This window comes from Pogoniulus pusillus, chromosome 17, assembly GCF_015220805.1.
Source record: "Pogoniulus pusillus isolate bPogPus1 chromosome 17, bPogPus1.pri, whole genome shotgun sequence".
NCBI classification, from domain to species: domain Eukaryota; kingdom Metazoa; phylum Chordata; class Aves; order Piciformes; family Lybiidae; genus Pogoniulus; species Pogoniulus pusillus.
In genome coordinates, this window is record NC_087280.1 from 20,062,889 (window position 1) to 20,084,607 (window position 21,719).

A 21,719-nucleotide genomic window follows, 5' to 3' on the forward strand; every position below is an offset into this window, starting at 1 on the left:
CCTGCAAAGTACTCACTGTCCAGGCACCGAGCCACTAATCACAGTTTACATTAGGCAATCAGATACTTTTCCACTACTGAATGATCTGACTTTTTTTTCCCCACCCTTTCTCCTCTCCCTCCCCCCCCCCTTTTTTTTTTCACCTTATGGGACCCTGTGTGTGTACAGTACCTCCGTGCTGCACATCTGCACCGTGTTTCAAGCCGTATCTAATGCACAGCTACTAACATCAGCAACAAGGAGCCCAAATCACTGCTGCTCTGATTCCTCCTCACCATTCCCCTGGCCTGACTTTTCTCTGTTTTCTCTGCTTTTTCTAGATTAATTTAACCTGGGGTTTATCCAGTTACGGAAAAATCCTATAGGACTTCCCTGCCCATTGCAAGGGGGTTGGAACAAGATGATCCTTGTGGTCCTTTCCAGCCCTGTCTGATTTTATGATTCTAGGATTCTATGACTTCTGAAAAAAAAAAAAATTAAAAGGCTTTAAGTCATTCTACAGGATTCTGACAGCCTATAGAATCCTGTAAGTGGTTTTAAACACAACTCCAGAGATCAGATCTTTGAAGAAAACGATAGATTTTAGAGTGATTTCTCTGGCTTGCTGCTAGCTTAATCACTTTTACATAGAAGCATTTCATTAGGAGTGAATCTATGTCAGCCCCATATGCCAAGTCTGATGCCTGCATTGGCCCAGCCATGATGCTGTAGATGTATGTCCGAGTAAGATAAGTGTGCCATGGCTGGATGTCTAATGAATATGGCCTCATTTACAATAAGAAGGACTTAGACCTGGCTATGACCCAGATTTTCTATTCCAAAGAAATGCTGACATTTCAGGAAAAACCTGAGCTTCTGTCAAAACGAATAGCTGGAATTTTTCTGTTTTCCAAGCCAAATAAAGGTGCTCTGAAAAATGTGTAGTGTATAAAAACATTCAAAAAAACCCCAGCCCCCAACCACCAAACAGTTAGGTGCCAATTGAAGAAAAATATATAAGCACAGAACATGAAAATTCTTATTTTAATATAAAGATTGAACTGAAAGGAGCAGAAATGTTTTGATGTTCATGAAATGAGATATCGGAACTTCTTCTTGCCAATGTTTTTTTGCCACAGCTGATCTAGGAAAATGCTTTGATTTCAAGGGAATTGTATGGTTCCCACTGAATAATTATTTGGGGAAAAAAAAAATCCCAAACTAACCAACAAACCCCAAATTACACCATGTGAAAATCATAGAATCATAGAATCAACCAGGTTGGAAGAGATCTCAAGATCATCCAGTCCAACCTAGCACTCAGTCCTATCCAATCAACTAGACAATGGCACTAAGTGCCTCATCCAGGCTTTGCTTCAACACCTCCAGGGATGGTGACTCCACCACCTCCCTGGGCAGCCCATTCCAATGCCAATCACTGTCTCTGTGAAGAACTTCCTCCTAACATCCAGCCTAGACCTCCCCTGGCACAACTTGTGACTGTGTCCCCTTGTTCTGTTGCTGCTTGCCTGACAGCAGAGCCCAACCCCACCTGGCTACAGCCTCCTTTCAGGTAGTTGTAGAGAGCAATGAGCTCTGCCCTGAGCCTCCTCTTTTGCAGGCTGCACACCCCCAGCTCCCTCACCCTCTCCTCATAGGGTTTGTGTTCCAGGCCTCTCACCAGCTTTGTCACCCTTCTCTGGACACATTGCGGTACCTCAACATGTCCCACTGAAGGGGAAGTTATTAGGGTTGACTTAGGAAGAAGAACCTCCCTAGGCCTTCTGGCCACACTTTTTTTGATGCTTGCCCATGAAGAACTTGCTGAAAGACCTCATACTTTCTGTTTGCATATATATACATTTATAATTTATATTTGGTTTTGTTTTAACTTTAATTTCATAGTTTTCCTCTGTATTTCCTACTTTTTTCCTGTTAGGTGTGATTTGTTCTTCTTCAGCCAACATAGTGAGCTGGTGAAGGTGTCTGGGTAACTACTCCAAGCAGAAATGACAAAGGGTTGGTCATGAAAAGGTTGGGTTTAGTGCGAACACTACAGCCCAGTTTTCATTTGTATTACTTTTTTTTTTTTAAATCTCACTTCTCCCCTTTCTCCCTCCTTTCATCTCCATCTCCTCTTTTCCTCTATCTTCTTTATTTCTTTCCATCTCCTTCCTTTCCTCTCCCTTTCCCCATCTTCCTCCTTTTATCTCCATCTACTTCCTTTCCCCCATCTTCTTTTCATTTTCATCTCCATCTTTTTCCTCTCCACCTTTTTCCTCTCCACCTCCCTCCTTTCAGCACCACCTCTCCTTTTCCACCACATCTGCCCCTTTCCCACCCCACACAGCAATTTCCCCAAACCCACAGCACCTGGGCTCTGTTGGAGTCTCCTCCCACCCCAGGTGCGACCACTTTGCACTCCCTGCCCACTCCTCCTTTTTAATCAGCCCCAGGAAAGGCAGAAGCCCTAAGTCATGCCAAACTGGGCAGAGGGATCCTCCTCCTCTCATCACTGGTGAGTACTCATGGTGCACACTGGGTGAATGGTGGTGGAGATCAAAGGCCGGGGGGCCTGGTGGCCCCCCGGTTAGTTAGGAAGAACCTTACAATAAGACAAATTTCCAGCAGCACTGTTAATGGGAGTAAATGTCACTTAATTTTATGCTGTTCAAAGAAGATTTCAAGGAAAATGAAATGATTAAGGGGCTGGTGGAATTCAGGGAAGATGGAAAATACCAAGAAATGTCATATGAGCAGACAATTAGAAAGGGCAGCATAGGCTGGTAGCTCTCACTTAGGTATTCAGGAGAGTAAGATCACCTCTATGTGTTCCTGTATTTGTGCCTGGAAGTCCTATGATTTTTCTTTGCTGAAGTAGGTTTCTCTCTCTCTACTCAGTCCTAGTTCTACCATATTTGGATATTGTGTATGGTTCTGGGCTTTCAGCTCAAGAGGGACAGGGAACTACCCGAGGGAATTCAACAGAGGGCTACAAGGATGATTAAGGGAATGGAACATCTCTCTTGTAAGGAAAGACTGTGAGATCTGGAGAAAAGAAGGCTGGGAGGGAAGATGGTCAATGGCTACAAGTTGGTTGGGTTGGATAATCTTTGCAGTCTTTTCCAACCAGATATATCCTGCAGTGCTGTGCTTCTGTGCCATTGAGCTGGACTGGTGAATCTGCGATGTGACAACCAAGAAACAACCCCAATGATGAAATGTGAGCTTTGCTAGAGGAGAAGGACATCAGTTAGGTAAATACAGTGTATGGCTCCGGCAATGCAATGCATGCACTCACACACACTTAGAGCCTGAGAACAGAGTGGGCTTGAGAAATGTATTACACATTCAGGCAACTTCAATGTGCCACTAACAAAATTAAGTGTTGGAACATAAATGTTTTAATTTTAGTGCAAATGCTCTAAGCAGTACCCCTTTCTGCACCCTTTTCCCCACCCCCAGCTTAGGCTAATCCATTTAGAGACAAATTTACATTTTATTTCTCCAAACCCTATTAGCATTAATATAAAGGTCAGCACTGAAAAGGCAGCTTCAGAAGCTAATGTGCCAGTGTGCTGTGCTCTGTGACCAGATGAGGGCACGTGGGTCTCTCACCCACTGAGTCTGACAAGAATTTGTAATCTAAGAGAGCAGTCCTCCTCTCCATCCCCATAGCTCATGGAGGTGATCAGGCCACACTTTGGAAGCCAGATAGGGCTTCTTTTCTCACTATGAAAAGAGAGATAGGGCAAGAAATCACTCTGTGAAAAGCCCCTCATGCCATGGAAGTTATTGGCAATATTTAAGGGAAAAAAATCTATTTGGAAATGGTTTGGCTCCCACAGTGATGAGCTTTGGGTGTTCCTTATTGCAGATTTTATTACCAGGTTGTGGTGGTGGAAACAAGATGCTGGATGGGAAATTTGGCACCTCTTATCCCATCATTGGCTTCTGATGGACTCTGTAATCTCCATGAGGAGTAACCTCACTGCTGAGTGATGATTGCAGAGCCCTGAAGAGGAAAATTTACTCTGCTTTCAGAAGTGCAAATTGTCTGAAAGAGAACTGTATGAGCTTGATGTGGTTTGCGGTTTGGTTCCAACTGAGAACCTTGCCCTGGGAAAAAGCTTAACCCAGAGTAATCCCATTGAATGTTCTGGGCCTTCTTACATGTATAAAATTACTTATGTGCTAATTTTTCAGAGGATCAGAGCCAAGGATCTTGACCATGCATGCTGGACATCTAATTGACTCCTGACTTTGTGTTTAAATCATGTGAATTTTGTCTCAAGTTTCAAACAGATGTTTGGTCTGAAATCTTAAGTCTCAGAGAATGAAGTCAGCTTCATCTCCTGGATCGAGATCCTGCAAAATTCCTCTTTTTGTGTAATCACAAAGCAGACACTGGGGTAAAGCTGAGTCCTACAAATTAATGTCATTCCTCCAGGCAGACTGCATCCTGCACTACACTGACTTTTTCCCCCCTTATACGTCATGAAGTCTTCCTTGTCCTGTTCTTTCTACCATTACTACCAATCCAACACTAGCCCCCCCCAAAAGTTCTTCAAAGAACCTGCAGAAACTAACAAAGCTCAAGCCCCAAAGAAGCTCTTGAACCACACTAGGCTGAGCTGCATAATTGAAGAACAAACTCTTAGAGCAGGTGGACATGACAAATGTCATTAAGTTTGCAAGAGCCCAGCTCTGAGCAACACAAAGGTGAGAAGTATTTTCCCCAACAAGTGACCCCTGACCAGGAGCTCCCTGCCACCAGCCCCCCCTTGCTTTTAAATTAAACCAGTAAGCCTACTTGAGTGTCTTGCTTGTTTCATTTGATTCCACTCCAGGGGAAACACAGCCTCTCAAGCTTTTAGAGCTTCACATGTGAAACCAAAATGTGGAAGCTCCTGAAGAATTAAGGCAGGAGATCTCAGTTTTCTTGCTACCCCTGCTATCTAGCCTGGTGAAATTCTTTGCCCTTATGCCTTAGTGTTCTGGTTTTGCTGGGGCAGAATCCCAGGCCAGCTGTGATCTGTGATCCATTAGCAGTTGGGAATCAACCAGGGCAGGTGACTTGGATTTGCTACAGGTGTATCCCAGATCAGAAACAACCTGCTCAGTATAAAGGAGAGATGTTGAGGTACTGGAAGGTGTCCAGAGAAGGGCAATGAAGCTGGTGAGGGGCCTGGAGCCCAGCCCTGTGAGGAGAGGCTGAGGGAGCTGGGGGTGTGCAGCCTGCAGAAGAGGAGGCTCAGGGCAGAGCTCATTGCTGTCTACAACTACCTGAAGGGAGGCTGTAGCCAGGTGGGGTTGCGCTCTTTTCCCAGGCAACCAGCAACAGAACAAGGGGACACAGTCTCAAGTTGTGCCAGGGGAGGTCTAAGCTGGATATTAGGAGGAAGTTTTAGGCAGAGAGAGTGATTGGCATTGGAATGGGCTGCCCAGGGAGGTGGAGTCACCGTCCCTGGAGGTGTTGAACCAAAGCCTGGACAAGGCACTTAGTGCCATGGTGTAGTTGATTGGCTGGGGCTGGATGCTAGGTTGGACTGGATGATCTTGGAGGTCTCTTCCAACCTGGTTGATTCTATGATTCCAGGAGGAAGTTTTCTGGAGGATGAGGGCTCTTCCTGTTTGAATTTCTGCCCTTAATGGGTTTCTACAGGTTATGTCCCTCTGCCTTCTAATGCTCCTGGGGACTACCTCCCCATTTGTGACTGCTGTGCACTTATTGGGTGAGTATAATTTTCTATACTTGGCACTAGCATGCTGGAATGCTATAGTTTTCATACTATCACATAAGCAGACATTTGGAAGCTTTGGCACTGCTGAATGCATTGCTGGGGTCAGCACTAAGTTATTTCATGCATTGGAATGGGCTGCTCAGGGAGGTGGTAGTGTCACCACCCCTGGATGTGTTTAAAAGTCATTTGGATGTGATGCTTGGGGATATGGTTTGGGGTGAACCTTGTAGAATACTGATATCAGTTGGACTTGATGATCCTGAGGGGCTTTTCCAGCTCAAACGATTCTGTGATTTGCAGTTGTTTCTATAATCGTGTTGCTCAGGGAGAAAATTCCCAGTGTGTCTTGCTGCCTGCCCACCTCCCAGACACACACCCTGCCACCTGAGTGTCATGCTGGGGGCTGTGTTAATGCCCTGTGCCCTGCTAGAAGCTGTATAAATTAATTGACTGGCTAAACATCTGCTCTGTGTCTGGATTTCCCTTCTTATCTTCCCCCCTCCTCCCCCCTTCTCCTTATAGTTCTGTTTAACTGGATGAGTTTACTTATTTTCTGTCTTTCTTTTTATTTTTAAATCCATTTAGGACTTTTGGATAGGGCCCTAGATGGTTTTCATGCACAGCAAATATAAAACTGGACTCACTTAACATGAGCTGGGAAGGAAAAATCAGGTTCTCTAATCCATGCTTTCAGATGACTTTGCATAAATATTCCATTTTCAGGATACAGAAGTGAAACTTGAGTAGCTTGCATTTAATCCCATGGTCTGTAAGAAGGAATGGGTCTTCAAGAAGGAATGGTTCTGTCCTCCTTTGTGGTACTTCTATGGTCAGGTGTTAAGATTTCTGCCTCATATTTGGAGGGGAGAAATATTGATAGTTCATTTTTCAGTCTGAGCTTATTTTCCCACAGGAATGACTTTCAGCTGGTCTTCCCCCATGTACAGACTTGAATGGACATTCCTGCTCCTCTGCTTGTGCACTCTTGGTAATTATGATGAATCTTTCGGGAAGTTTCAGGCAGATTTAGAAGAACAAACTATTAAATTCTTGCAAACCTGGTAAGGACAGATGGAGAGAGATGAGAAGCTTTGCTAATGCACTTGCTGAGGGGAAGACTATCATTTGTGGTCAATACTCACCAAAGAATCCACATCCTACTTACAGACAAATCTCCAGCTGGTATTTCCAGCCTCTTGGATTTTAGAGATGCTAAAGGACAGCCTTTGATGCCATGGGAAAACAAGTTGCCAGCGCCAGAACAAGAGGACACAGCCTCAGGCTGCACCAGGGGAGATTTAGGCTCGAGGTGAGGAGAAAGTTCTTCACTGAGAGAGTCATTGGACACTGGAATGGGCTGCCCAGAGAGGTGGTGGAGTCGCCGTCCCTGGGGCTGTTCAAGGCAGGATTGGACGTGGCACTTGGTGCCATGGTCTGGCCTTGAGCTCTGTGGTAAAGGGTTGGACTTGATGATCTGTGAGGTCTCTTCCAACCCTGATGATACTGTGTGATACTGTCCTGTTTGCTGTTTGGAAGGACAACTTCACTGAGTGAGAAAAGATTTGGTATGCTGACTCCAAAGAGCCTCAATTTCTCAATGTATTGAGGGGCATGACTTCATGAAAGTCAATGTAGAGCATTATTGATTCATATTATCATTAATAAGATAATCAAGACCTATGAGAAGGCATGTCTTCTCACTGTACATGTAGTGAAGGTTGAAGGATTTTGGTTTTACTTTGAGCCTTTGTCTGAAGCCTTCCATGGGGTTTCTCCCAGAGCTGAAAGAAGTCCATATTAGCAATGGAAAAATCTCATATAGCATCAGGTAGGAATGCTTGGTTAGGGACTTTTAGTGTTATGCCCTCATGATCAGAACTCCCTTGATGTTAAAATTGTTTATAAGTGTGGAAATATGGTTTTATTTTTTATAATCTTAGATGTTGTTTACCTTTGGGCAGGCCACATCAAAGCATCTGTCGTATGGATATTTTTGTCCTTTATTTTGTCTAAGGTATATCGAGCCCAAATCTCCAGTAGTGAGATACCTGACTTGGCTTTATAGACTGTATTTGTACAGTCTGGACCAAGGCAGCCAGCAACAGAACAAGGGGACACAGCCTCAAGTTGTGCCAGGGGAGGTCTAGGCTGGATGTTAGCAGGAAGCTCTTCACAGAGAGAGTGATTTGCCATTGGAATGGGCTGCCCAGGGAGGTGGTGGAGTTGCCATTCCTGTATGTATTCAAGCAAAGCCTGGATGAGGCACTTATTGCCATGGTCTCGTTGACTGGCTAGGGCTGGGTGCTAGGTTGGTCTGGATGATCTTGGAGGTCTCTTCCAACATGGTCAATTCTATGATTCTAAGTCCTCTGATGATGTCAATGAAGCCATGATCAAGTTGGAAGCTCTAAGCTGTGGATATGTGCCCTAGCACTCACTACAGCTCTTGAAGTCTGGCCCAGTGCAAAACTAGGAGCAAGCATTTTTTTGGGTCACAGTTTATTAGCTGGTTGTTAAAATCCTGCTTGGGAATTTAGAAGGAAGACCTGTGAGTTTTTAGAATGTTTGGAGGAGTTCTGAGGGCTTCTTTTCGACATAAGCTTGCGTTGCTCTTCACTGTAATTGAAGCACCTAAAAATGACTTTGCATCTAATTTAGATCAGATGGGGAGGGGGAAGGAGCAGCAGCCAGTCCTCAGCAGTTAATTCCAGACAAGGTGATTTTTGATTTGCTAAACCCAAACAGATATATTTTAGTTTTATAGTGACCCAGCCTTTGTAAACATGTGTACAGGAGACTCTGGGTCCCCACGATGACATCTGAGCAGGGATAATGTGGCACTAGAGAAATAAAGAAAACCAGACACCCAGCAGTAAGGAAGACATCAAATTAAAACTCTTTTAAAGAAATTGCTCACTTCCTATTTGCTAAATCACTCCTTTTGTAAATGTCTTTGCTTTTGGTGCTCCCACATACGATGTGATCAATAGTGTTATCCTCCAGCGTTCCCTCAGCTGACTGGCTGAAGATGCTGGGCAGAAGTGGAAGGGAGTGGGATGAGGAGTGAGGGGGCTGGGAGGAGGAAGCTGTACTTGATCCTTATGGAAGTCAGTTAAAATTAATTGGAAAAAGCTTTTAAAGACCTAAGATGAAGACCAAATGTATCTCAGACCTGTGGCCTCATCCCCGACACTGAATGCGAAGGTCATTGCAAAGCTGTAGATTTATGCGGAAGGCTTGGGTGATGGAAAATGAGACAAAAGCATTTGGATTTTATTATTCCATTTACTCTGACCCTGGGCCATAAAGGGTTTGGAGAGCCTGTTTTATGTATTCAGCTGGTTGCCACACTGACAAGCATTTGGAGCCACTTAAATAAACCACCCCAACCCACAGCTGCAACAACACCATATCAAATACAGGTTAGAGTTGAAATGTAGAGCCAGCAGCACAGCGTCTCCAGCAGGTGCATGCAGAGTGTTTTTTAACCCCCTTGGTTTTGGAATAGTTCCCTTATTTATCTATTGGCTTAGATTTAAAGACCATTTAATCTTGGGTATATATTCCAGGTTGAAGTGCTCATTCGTGCACACACTGGCACATGCACTGGCCAAGGAAGCCACTTTCTGCTGCTCCTCCTATTGCCTGAGTTTTTTTCAAGGGGCTAATATAGAGTTTTAAACACCTCTCATTTTGGGCTAAAGCTGGGCCATTTTGCCTGTTCCCAAGCTGCTCTATACACACACTGAATCTCTCCGATTCCTGGCAGGCACTACTGCTTTGGAGCAACCAAGAGACTGGAAAGAGTAATGTATCAAGTGTGGGGAGAGGGGAATAAGGATTTTGCCTGGACAGAGGGGAAAATAGAGCATGTGTTTGGACTGATGACAGCAGAACTAGGTATCCAGGCGTGCTGGGAAAAGGGAAAAGGCAGACAGTCAACTGCACATCCACTCAGAAATCAGTGGGAAGCCTAATAAGGAGTTTCTTAATGTTTTGCATGCTGTACATGGAACGTGTTGAGATTCTCCAATGGGCTACAAGGATGTGTTGCGCTTGCCTGAAGGTGGAAAGTTAAGCTTAAGTAATCCACAGACATTCAGATTTCCTGAAGAATTCACTCTCACCCTGCCTGCCTCTCTTTCATTCCAGTTTTCCATTAATTTGGAGTGCTTACTCCTATTCTTGCTTTCAACTGGCGATATCACCTGTGTGGATCTTGTGGAAATGGCTTGGTTTGCTCACACAAGCTAAGCTGCTCGTTTATTAGATTTAAGGAAAGCAATTCACCTTCCAATAGGGATCACAACTATTCAGGGGGGGAAAAAAAAGGCAACATTTAGTAGCCAAGAGAGTTTAAAAAAATAGCAGAAGAGTATGTCAAATGCATTTGAGAAACAAAGCAATTCCAATCTCTTCTCAATAACCCACTAGCTGGAGAAAGAGGCTAATTTATGTGCTGTGAAGTTTGCACTCAGCCTCTTCCTAGAGGCTATTCTTTCAGAAGAGAGTTAAAACATGTGATGGCTGAGATGAAATGTTGCAAAAGATTGCATTGAACTGATTTGTTTTCTAACCCTGACCAGATAAGCAAAAAACAGTGGTTTGTAGGACTTTTAATGCTTAAATTCACTTTTTCTACAACTTATTTTGCTCCTTTAGCACATTTCTGTAGAGATCAAAGGGAGTTCTCCTAACTAGTCATGTATTATTAGGAATATTACAACAAAAGTTAGAGTATCCAGGACATCTTGCAGTTAATTTATTCATATTTTGCTTTAAATTGAGAGTTAGGCATTGCCTAATCTACATGATCTAGAATAAAATAAGAACTGATAACTTTTAATGAAATGCAAGGCTTTTTAAATCATGGCATGAACCAGGCTGGAAGAGACCTCCAAAATCATCCAGTCCCACCTATCCCCTAGCCCTAGCCAGTCAAATACACCATGGCACTAAGTGCCTCATCCAGGCTTTTCTTGAACACCTCCAGGGATGGTGACTCCACCACCTCCCTGGGCAGCCCATTCCAATGCCAATCACTCTCTCTGCCAACAACTTCCTCCTAACATCCAGCCTAGACTTCCCCTGGCACAACTTGAGACTGTGTCCCCTTGTTCTGTTGCTGGTTGCCTGGCAAAAGAGCCCAACCCCACCTGGCTACAGCCTCTCTTCAGATAGTTGTCTACAGCAATGAGGTCTGCCCTGACCCTCCTCTTCTCTAGGCTAAACAATCCCAGCCCTCACCAGCTTTGTCACCCTTCTTTGGACATGCTCCAGTATCTCAACACCTGTCTTGAATTGATGAGCCAGAACTGGACACAGCACTCAAGGTGTGGCCTGACCAGTGTTGAGTACAAGGGAAGAATAACCTCCCTTGTCCTACTGGCCACAGTGTTCCTGATCCAGGCCAGGATGCCATTGGCTCTCTTGACCACCTGGGCACACTGCTGGCTCATGTTCAGCTCCTATCTACCAGCACCCCCAAGTCCCTTTCTTTGTGGCTGCTTTTTGTTTTGTTTTTTAAAGAAAGAGAATATAATCAGCCCTACCTTAGTCCTGAAGGCAGTGTTGCATGACACACAGCTCTTCTTTGCAGCAGATGCAAGCCCTAACTAGGAATGTCCCCAACCTGTGTGTTCTCCTGCATTTGAAGCAAATGGTGGTCTGAAACTTTGCTTGGTTAAACCAACAGAGATTTTAAAATGTTTGAAAGCTGATCTGTTTTTAAAGAGCTTGTGACATGGTTCATGAACAGTGAGGATGTTCTTACATGGCTTTTGGATGTGATGGACTCATAAAATGGTTTGGGTTGGAAGACACCCTAAAGACCATCTAGTTCCAACTATTCTGCCATGGACAGGCACACCTTGTGCTAGGCCAGATTGTTCAAAGTCTCCTCCAGCCTGCCCTTGGACGCTTCTCAGGAGGGAGCATCCCCAACTTCTCTGGGTTATCTGTTTCTTAGTCTCACCACCCTCTCAGTAAAGAATTTCTTCCTGATATCTAATCTAAATCTACCCTCTTTCAGTTTAAAACTGTGACCCCTCATCTCATCACTGCAATTCCAGATAAAGAGTCTGTCCTCATCTTTCCTGTAGGCCCACTTTAAGTACTGAAAGGCTGCTACTAGAGCTGTATCACAGCTGTCCACACCTGGGGTGGTCATTCTCCAGTGAAGAAAAACGGGGCACTAGATGTTGTCCACAATGTAGGTGGATGCTATACTAGAAACACCCTTCAACTCCACTGACTGCAGTGAAGTACAAGCACGAATGAGATCAGCTGTAGACATCTACCTTATAGACATACAACATAAGACAAATCCCAGTAGGCATCATCACCTTTATCAGCTCTTTGCCATGGCAAATGCCTGTTGTCACTTTCCTTTCCCACTCTCTGCCTAGAGCAGGCAGCAATTTTACCTCTTGATTTCTGAAGTGTTCACATTTAATTCATGTTTCTGCACTCAGAAATATATGAGTGAAATAGAATTGTGTGGATTAGAGAGTCAAAAGAGAGGAACTAAAGGTCTATCCTGGCCTTGGACTCAAAGAAACTGAACTTGAGCCAAATGTTGTGTGGAGCTGTTATTCATAACATACTCTGAATGAACTCTTGATCCAAACCTTTCAGGGGAGCCCAAAACCCAAGGCTCAGCTTTTTATTCAGTAATTATTGATGTAGTCTTAATGTTCACTATTGCAGCAAACTAATTTACAGGCCTAATCTCCCTGCATCTGGAAATGAATTAAAACAAATTCTTATTTACTTATACATGATAATTAATCTTACTGGATTAGGAGGACCTGATACCTTGAGTGCTTCACTGAGGACATTCCTCTGTGTTTAATGAATGTTTAACATTAGAACGGGGTGGGAAAAGAGAGAATTCTTTCCTTGTTAAAATTTTCAAAGTGATTGTGGCAAAATGATCTGATAACCAAAAATTGGTCATCCTGAGCAAAGAGCACTTCAAACTGAATTGGTGTTGGATTTGTGGTTTTCTCACTGAAACATTGAAAATCTTCAATGGAAAGGAAACATCTGCTGCATAAAAGTGTGCAATTCTAACCTTTGAGTTCTGTCTGCATAATGCAAGCAGTAGCTGGGACAATTATTTGGGCTTGGTGAGAGTCAGTCTCTTCTCCCAAGCAACAGGAAAAGGCCTCAAGTCATGCCAAGGAAGGTTTAAATTAGATATTTGGACAAAAGTCTTTGTTGAAAGGATGGTAAGGTGTTGAAACAGGCTGCTTAGGGAGGTGGTGGAGTCACCACCCCTGGAAATGTTCAACAAATATGTAGACGTGGCACTTCAGGAGATGATTCAGTGGGCATGGTGGTGTTGGTTTGATGACTGGACTTGATCTTTTCCAACCTTAATTTACTGAGGCTGATATACACAGTCAGGCATGTGACACCAGCTGCTAGAGAAAGAGAACTGAAAAAGCTTTCCTTTTCCTTTGGTTATTAAATTGTGTAATCTTGTAATCTCCTGTAAGACACTTAGATGGTCCAAAGTAAAGAATGAAATGATAACCAAATCTGGGTGGTTTCCAGCATTTGGAATTGGTTCCTTTCTGTCCAGCCTAGTCCTCTTCTGGCTACACTGATAGTGAGAGTGCTGGTATGTAACAGACCTGGCAGCTGCATACTGTGTGCCTCTAGACAAATATTGCAGAGTTTAACTGTGGTATCTGTAATGGTCACTGAAGCAGGTGAGAAAGACAGGATGAATAAGCTGAGTACAGCAATTCCCATATTGCTGCCTGGAAAACTGGGTTTGTTTGGCTCTTAGTTCCTGCTGCTTGTCCAATGTTAGATAAGATATAAAGCAAGCCAGCATAAGAACATAGTATTGGCCTGTTTAATGCAAAAGAATAACACAATAACCACATGTGTAGTGATTCCAGCTGATAAGCAACTTCCCTGAAATTGGGACAGTTGCATTTTTAATTGCCTTTTTCTCCTACAGCATTGCACTGGGAAATCAGCTCTGATATACCTGTAGCAAGGTGGAAAGCAGTTGAACTCTTCTCAGATTTCTGTAGAGATCAGATGGTATTTATTTGCTGTGGTGTTCTCTTGGGCTAGATTCAAACCTGGGTTCTGCAGATTACAGGGAAAATCTTCAGAGCCTCAGATGGATTTTTATGCTGACTAAATTTAGAAGTATTAGCAATTAAACCTGAAGCTGGGTTCCTTTTCCTTGGCATCCCTACAAAATGTTGCATTAAGGTGAGAACAGGGTGAAAATAAGAGCTGGTGGACTAAGGAGGGAGGATAAAAGATTCATGAATATTTCTGCTAATAAAAAGTGCTGAGCTTGGCCTGTTTGATTCATGGGGTCACATTATGCATTATTTTTGAGTATGCAGATGACCTCCAGGAATTTGTAAAGCTATCATGAAAGTAGGGAATTCTTTGATATTTTAGCCTGAAGTATGCTTTTAAAGAGCATCTATCACATTCAGACATAATTCCAGGTCTGGAGGGGAAAAAAAAATGTTTCTTCCAGTATTCACAGGCTCACAGGATATTAGGAGTTGGAAGGGACAGCTCTTTTTTAGAGGAAGGTTGCAAGCACTTGATACGTTTTGAGGATGTTCACCATTTATTATTATCATTCAGTAAAAAAAAACCATAGAATCATAGAATCAACCAGGCTGGAAGAGACCTCCAAAATCATCCAGTCCCACCTATCCCCTAGCCCTAGCCAGTCAAATACACCATGGCACTAAGTGCCTCATCCAGGCTTTTCTTGAACACCTCCAGGGATGGTGACTCCACCACCTCCCTGGGCAGCCCATTCCAATGCCAATCACTCTCTCTGCCAACAACTTCCTCCTAACATCCAGCCTAGACTTCCCCTGGCACAACTTGAGACTGTGTCCCCTTCTTCTGTTGCTGGTTGTCTGGGAGAAGAGACCAACTCCCACCTGGCTACATCCTCCCTTCAGATAGTTGAAGATGAGTGTAGACATCTAAGGAGAAGGCAGAAGTGATACCACACAAGCTGGAGAGGCACTCACATCACTGACTTGGCCAACAGTTGCAGCCCAGTTTGGAATGCTCTGTCACCTGCCTATTCCTTCTGCCAAGTTTTCATCAGCATTTCTGAAGGACAAAAAATGGTAGTGGGAAATCAGAATTTGTTTTAAGGCAGTGAAAAATAAAACAAGGAAAAAACAAACAAACCAGCACAAATATTCCTGAAAAAAAGAAGAGGAGGAGGAAACCTCAGGCCTGTTACTTAGTGAAATATTTTAGCTGGTTTTTAAGCCCTTCCACCAGCTGAAGGCTCTGAACAAAACCCATCCCTGTCCAGCAAAGCGCTTCAAAGCTGCAAGCACTGTGACCATTCCTGCAAACAAAGAGAGGTGAAAATATGTAAATTTAAACAAATTCACAGTTTTTTTGGTTTTATTTCCCCCCCCTCAGGAAAAAAAAAACAACCAACCAACAACAAAGAAAAGCTTTCATGTTATTTGAAATAGCCAGACTGCTAGAGTAATGTTCTTACATATAAATGGAAATCCTTTTTGATATTTACACTACTGATTTCTGCACTTTCTTTAATCTCTGCTTTCAAATTAATAGACAATAACATCAGATTCCTTCCTTGGCTCACTCAGCACTTGTGCATATTTACCCAAGTGTCTAGAGTGGAGATTGTACACATATCTCTAATCCACCTGCCTATGTTAGTTAAAAGCCTAGATAAAATCAGCAGCACTTAAATCTTAACCTTTTAAGTCTGAAATGTTTTTAAAGTCTGGGCTCATGGCAACTTCACTGAAGGGAGGGTGGGGGGGGGATGTGGAAGTTGAATGTAAAACATTTCACAGCTTGAACTATTGTTTCTTTCCAGTGGAAATGAAGATCAGGAGTCCCACAAGAGTGTTACTCTGAGAACATTAGTAGTGCTGACCAGCTCATAAAGTTTGCAGCCGTGTTGAGTGCTCATAGCCTCCCAGAGTCAACTTCATATTCCATCCCATCAATATGTTGCTTCTGAAAACCCTAGCAAGCAAAAGAGGAATAAAAAAAGAGGAGTTCAAGCTGTGGTATCTGGTGCTCTCTCTCCTTCCTCATCTTTGCCTTTTGTTTCTGTGTTTGGTTCTGGACCCTTTAGAGATCACTGAGTGATTTAACACCTGGATGGCCCCAGGACAGTGAAGATATTCTAACAGCATGTTGTGCTCCCTTCTTCCTTAAATAGTGTCAAGCCTCTTGTTGGCTTCCCTCAGGAGCTGGGCCTGAGCGAACAGATGCACCTATTCCTTAGGGAATGAATAGTTTGTTTATGTAGAAGAGATGAATGGGGCAGTAAGGCCGTCTAGGTCACTTATTTAGCATGAAAAAAGCCATCAGGCTCACCCTGTGGTATTGCCCAAGGAAGTTTGGAGCAGCTCAGTACAAAGGTGTACACACATCTTCCTTCTCCAGTGCTCCTCAGGGAGCAATTTAATTAGGAAGGAGGGCAAATTACTTGGGATGCTGTGTGTGGAGGTATGGAGACAAGAGATGCCAGCCACATCTCTCAGGGGGCAGCGCTGCAGCCTGAGCGGCACAGGGTACAGCACTGCGATCCGTGGGTGTTCGCCGGGCATCTCTTCAATCCGTTACACTTCTTCTTGTGTCACACATCTCTTACAGCTGGGCCTGAGCATTAGGGATTTCTTTTTGGGGTTTTGTTTACTCCCAAGCTGACACTGGGGGAAAGGGCTCACTGGGAACATGGATGGGGAAAGTATGTGTGCATCTTTCTTTTTGCCCGTCTCTTTTTCTCTCAATCTACCCTCAACAAGGGTGCCTATAGAATATAGCATAATGCTGCATTGTTTGGTTAGGGATTTAATTTCACTCCATCACAAGCTACCATCGGAGCCCCTGTCATTGCAATTTGTCACACTTTTTTGTGTGCTATATCTCACTGAAGTCACATCTCCTCCTCAGCCCGTTGCATAATCTCCTAGTCTGGAACAAAGCTCTCCAACATAATGAAAGAGGTGAAATCAGGAAAGGGAAAGTCAATGGTTAGCGTTATCACTATAGAACTTGCTCCCACTGGCTCTGCAGGTTCAGTCACATCAGGCAAAGCAGAGTAAGAAGGACATGCTGTGTGTGTGTGTGTTGTTTTTAAAGCCCGTTTATTGAACCTACAGGCAGCACCATTGGCTGCTGAGAGATGTAATCCTATTCCCTCCTGCAGACCACCAGCCATAAAGAGGCTGCGGGATGTCCCACTGGCCCACCGGGGAGTTGAGAGCCTCCAAAATAGATATCACAGGGAAAGGAGTGGAGAAATCAGTTTGCTTAAAAGGAGGGGATTGACTCTCATCTCGGGCTAAACCCACAATAACATTGTGCTTAGGAAAAATACCCTAAACAGCCAGAAAGAAGATAGAACAGCACGCTTTAAAGGGAAAAAAAGAACATCTGCCAAAATAAGCAGGATTCTGTTTTCTATAGGAGGGTGGTCAAGGGCTCTGTTTTGTCTTGAAGGCTGAATTTCAGAATGTGAACTGACTGCTCAAAGGGAATGATATGGTAGTTATATAAGGCTGCCCATGTGCTCAGGGCTGCACACCTTGCATCACTGCTTCAGCAAGGACTTCGGTTTCTTCCATGTGTTATCCCTTGGGCACTAGAACAATGTTGCTGTGTTCTCAATTAAACAATTAGAATATTGAATGAATTTGAGATTCACTTATGACAGCACCATAAACAGCATCTTGATTCTGAAAAGGCAACATGTACTAGAGAAGAGGGCTACTTGGAGACCTCCATGGACTTTGCTGTTGCTATCTTGTGGAAGGGAAGCGAGCTCCTACTGAGATAGGTAGCTTAATTCTCAGGACAATATTACTTTTGTCCTTCATTCCTGTCATTGCTACTCTGCCTGCTCAAAACTTGTATAAAATCAGGTTGCTCCTCCTCAGAGGCTGGGCTCCTGGATTTGAAATATCTGGGAAAGTGCTTTGCCAGGCTGGAGTTTACCACTTGCAGTTTACAGGATCTGGTAACAGGATTCTACTGAAAACACATTTTGGGTGCTTTGAAAGAGATGTAAAGAACACCCTCTACGTGGCATTTCAACTTCTCCAAAAAGGACAAAATAAAAACCTGAAGTACAAAATGTTTGTGGCCTTTGGTCAACTCCTATTCTCTAATTTCTTCTAGAGTTTTGGAGGGTTTGAGGGGTTTTTTTTTGAGGGTCTTGGTTTTTTTTTTTTTTCAATAGAAAAAATAGCAGTTCAGCTGAATGTTTGCACTGTAAAGTCCCCAGTTTTTGGTCAGTTCTGAACACTGTCCTTTCACATTAAATAAAGAGAAAGCATAAAGTATTCACAAGACATGTATCAATTTGACATCAGTGTAACGTTTCTTAAGTGGCTCATTCAGGAGTGAAGCCCATGACTAACAGGCAAATGGCAGCGAGATACAAGGAGAGATGGTTTTACAAAGGGGAGCAATAAGAAAGGAAAATGTTACACTGTTTCCACCGTGTGTTTTATAAGGAAGATCAGGCTAACAATGAGTCACTATGGAAGGGATTTATTGGGCTATGGAGCTAAAAGTCTGTAAAGATTAAAATTCTGATGGGGTTTGGATGGGGAATTGTTCCTGAGTTTAGTTTTATCCAGTGCACTGTCCAAGTTATTAATCCCCTTGTGTTTTCTAAGCTGGGTAACTCGTCGTCGATATGCTCCCTGGGCCAATTTCAGGCATGCCGGCCCACAGGCTGGTGTAATATTTCTTTAGGCAAATCACTGGGTGGTCTTGTCTTGTCTTGTGAAGAGTGAGAAGCAGATAGCAAGAGACTTTCAAGATTGCTGTTGCAGGCATCAGTCTTTGAGTGGAAAATAATCCACCTGGAAGGACAGTGCCTTTGCAAAGAGGGGTGGCCGGTGCTCCGATTGGGAGATAAGTCACAGGCTGAAACGTTTGCAGCAAAGGTGCAATTTGTCAGTGAGAGGCAGGGCTGGAGAATCAGGCTCTCTGGTGTCTGTTAGCATCTGCCACTCACAGCCACTTGCAGCTTCTCGGGAACCGCTGAGCACTAGAAAGCAGCACACTTCACTGCTGCGCCAGAGAAAGTGACTGCCGTCAGCCTCCAGTCAACCCTCCTGACAAACCCCAGAGACATTTTGACTAGCTGCAGAAAGCATCTAGTGTGCAGCTTTCCTCAGTGGTGGCTGTATGATTTCCTGCAGCCCAGGACACAAAAGGAGCCTGACTAGAAGAATCCTTAATAAAAATACATAGGCAAGGGAAGAACATTGTGATAGCCTCATCTCCAAATTTACTATCAGTTGCTTTTTCCTTTTGTTGAGATGTTCTTGGAGGAAGAATACATGGCTTGAAAGATATGGAAAAAGTTTAGTTTGGGCAGTTTGTTTGTACAGACAGCATCTACCTCCCACAAATGCTGTCAGAAAGGGCGAGGTGCCAGTGGGCAGCAGGGAGGAGCACTGACCTAGCGTTCTGCATGCATCTGTGTGGAAGCCAGCACAGTCCCTCCGTGCTAATCCCATGGTGTCTCTGTACTGCTGAGGAGGCTGCTGTCAGGTCTTGCCCCTAAAGACAAGTGATCCAGGTCAGATTCACTGTAGCTGGAAGTTTTTGCAAGTGTGTTCCCCCCTGGTGCTTTGTAAACCAGAAGAGACTATCGTGTTTCGTGGAGAAGAGCATGATATTATCACTAGGTATTAGATTTAGCAGAGAGGAATTCAGTGAATTTCTCACTCCCCTGCATAGTTCCCCTGTTTTTGCTTTTGTTACAGCGGTTTACACAGGGTAAGGAGATAGGATGGAAGTAAAATCTTTTCTTTGTTGTTGAAAGCCATTTTTACAAGGAAAGAGGTCAAAATGTTGATAGTTTGATTTGGATAAGGCAGCCCACTGTCTGAATTTGTCCAGGTTACTTGTACTTCTGTTAGGACAGTGAGTCATGAGATTTATACCAGTTCTATTTCTCATCCCAGCTGGAACCACCACTACAACATTTTTGTGTGCTGCTCTGGCATCCTCAGCTCTGCTCCCATCTGGAGCAAGTAAGCAAAATGCCCCTGAGTGGGAAACACTTAGTTGGCCCTTACAGAGTACTGAATCACAATGTTGGAGACGGAGACCTAAGGGTTCTAAGGATGAGGCCCAGGCCTCAAGAAGGATTTTGTGTTTTTTTCCAACAAAGGCAGTCCTGGACTACCAGGATGAAGGCAGCAAAGGACACATGTTGACTCAACTAGAACTAAATAACTAGGGAAGACTTCATCAGGTTTTGCATAAGGATGAGCATGTGCCTGATCACTCTTATGACCTATCCATTTTTTTCAGTATAGCTTGCATAAAAAAACACACAGATCTTCAACAACTGCTTTGTTTGGTTTTCTTTTAATTCTAATTATGCATATGTATTAACCTCAATCTACTGCTGTAAATTAGGCAGCCTAACAAACATGGCATCACTAGCTATATCTGTCCAGAAACTCCTTGTACATTAGAATAGTTTATTCTACCATGCTCACCTCAAATAATCCCAGCCTCTGTTAAAACCTCTTGCTGGAGAGAATTCTGCATTACCTTGTTTGGGCCAAATGTCATCTTTTTCTACAGCTTGGGAAACAGGAGATAACCAAAAGTAACAAGAAGATTTGGGCCTTTAATACTGAATGATTTCCAAAACAATTTGTAAAGTTATGTCAAAGGGAAAGGCTGAGACCTGATTCATAAACATCTGATAATGGATCACAGGCTCACAGGATATCAGGGGTTGGAAGGGACCCAAGGAGATCATCCAGTCCAACCCCCCTGCCAGAGCAGGACAATACTATCTAACACAGATCACAGAGGAACACATCCAGACAGGCCTTGAAAGTCTCCAGAGAAGGAGACTCCACAGCCTCTCTGGGCAGCCTGTTCCAGTGCTCTGTGACCCTTACAGTCAAGAAGTTTCACCTTGTGTTGAGGCAGAACCTCTTTTGCTGCAATTTACACCCATTGCTCTTTGTCCTGTCGCAGGGAGCAAGTGAGCAGAGCCTGTCCCCCAACTCCTGGCCAGCCTTCAGATACTTATAAACATTTATCAAATCCCCTCTAAGTCTTCTCTTCTCCAGACTAAAAAGCCCCAGGTCTCTCAGCCTCCTCTCATAAGCCATGCCCTCCAGACCCCTAATCATCCTCATATCCCTCCACTGGACCCTCTCCAGCAGATCCCTGTCCATCTTAAACTGGGGAGCCCAAAACTGAACACAGTATTCAAGAAGAGGTCTCCCAGGGCAGAGTAGAGGGGGAGGAGAACCTCCCTTGATCTGCTGGACACACTCTTCCTAATACACCCCAGGATCCCATTGGCCTTCTTGACCACATGTTGCATGGCTTTGAAAACAACTTGCTGCTTCTGTGTAACATCATCGCTCTGCCTTCCATCTGAATGGGCATGTGAAAATGGTTTGAAGTGAGCTTTGTTTAAGGGATACACTTCATAAAGTGAAGGCGGGCAGAAAACTTTACTGCCGATCAGCAGATCTTTACGATGCCGGAATCTGTTCCTATTTCTAGATGTTTTATGTAGTGATAATGATGAGGATTTGTTTGAGGTTTTGCTCAGGAGCTTGGCTGGGTCCTAATGGCACTAAATTCCTATCACAGGATTTTAGGACGTGGATTCCTGCTCTGCAAAAAAAAAAAGCAGCTGATATGACCTAGGCAAATCACTTCTGATCAGGTTTTCAGTAGTTCCTCAGCAAGTTCTTGTAAGTCCTTAAGCAGGTTAAGTGCCCAAATCCTATTAATTTAGTTTTGAAAAGCTGGCCTTTAGTCTCTCTAACACATATTTTCATAGGTATTTATGATCCCAAGTCCCTCTGAGGATTTCCCCTTCTGTGCCCTCAGCAAAAGATGGATAATAGCACTACTCTGGCTACCAGGGACGTTGGGAGGATACATGCATTAAAGATTACACAGATGTCCTTTAGGCTGGTTCATCTT

General features: G+C 43.8%; 1 long non-coding RNA gene across 1 annotated transcript; it reads left to right on the forward strand.

Annotated features, from left to right (window-relative positions):
• Positions 1-2,432: 2,432 nt before the first annotated feature.
• Positions 2,433-15,784, forward strand: LOC135182721 (uncharacterized). Its single transcript, XR_010305285.1, has 4 exons — positions 2,433-2,497; positions 3,113-3,236; positions 6,637-6,711; positions 15,595-15,784. It is a non-coding gene; the product is annotated as an uncharacterized LOC135182721 (long non-coding RNA).
• Positions 15,785-21,719: the final 5,935 nt, after the last annotated feature.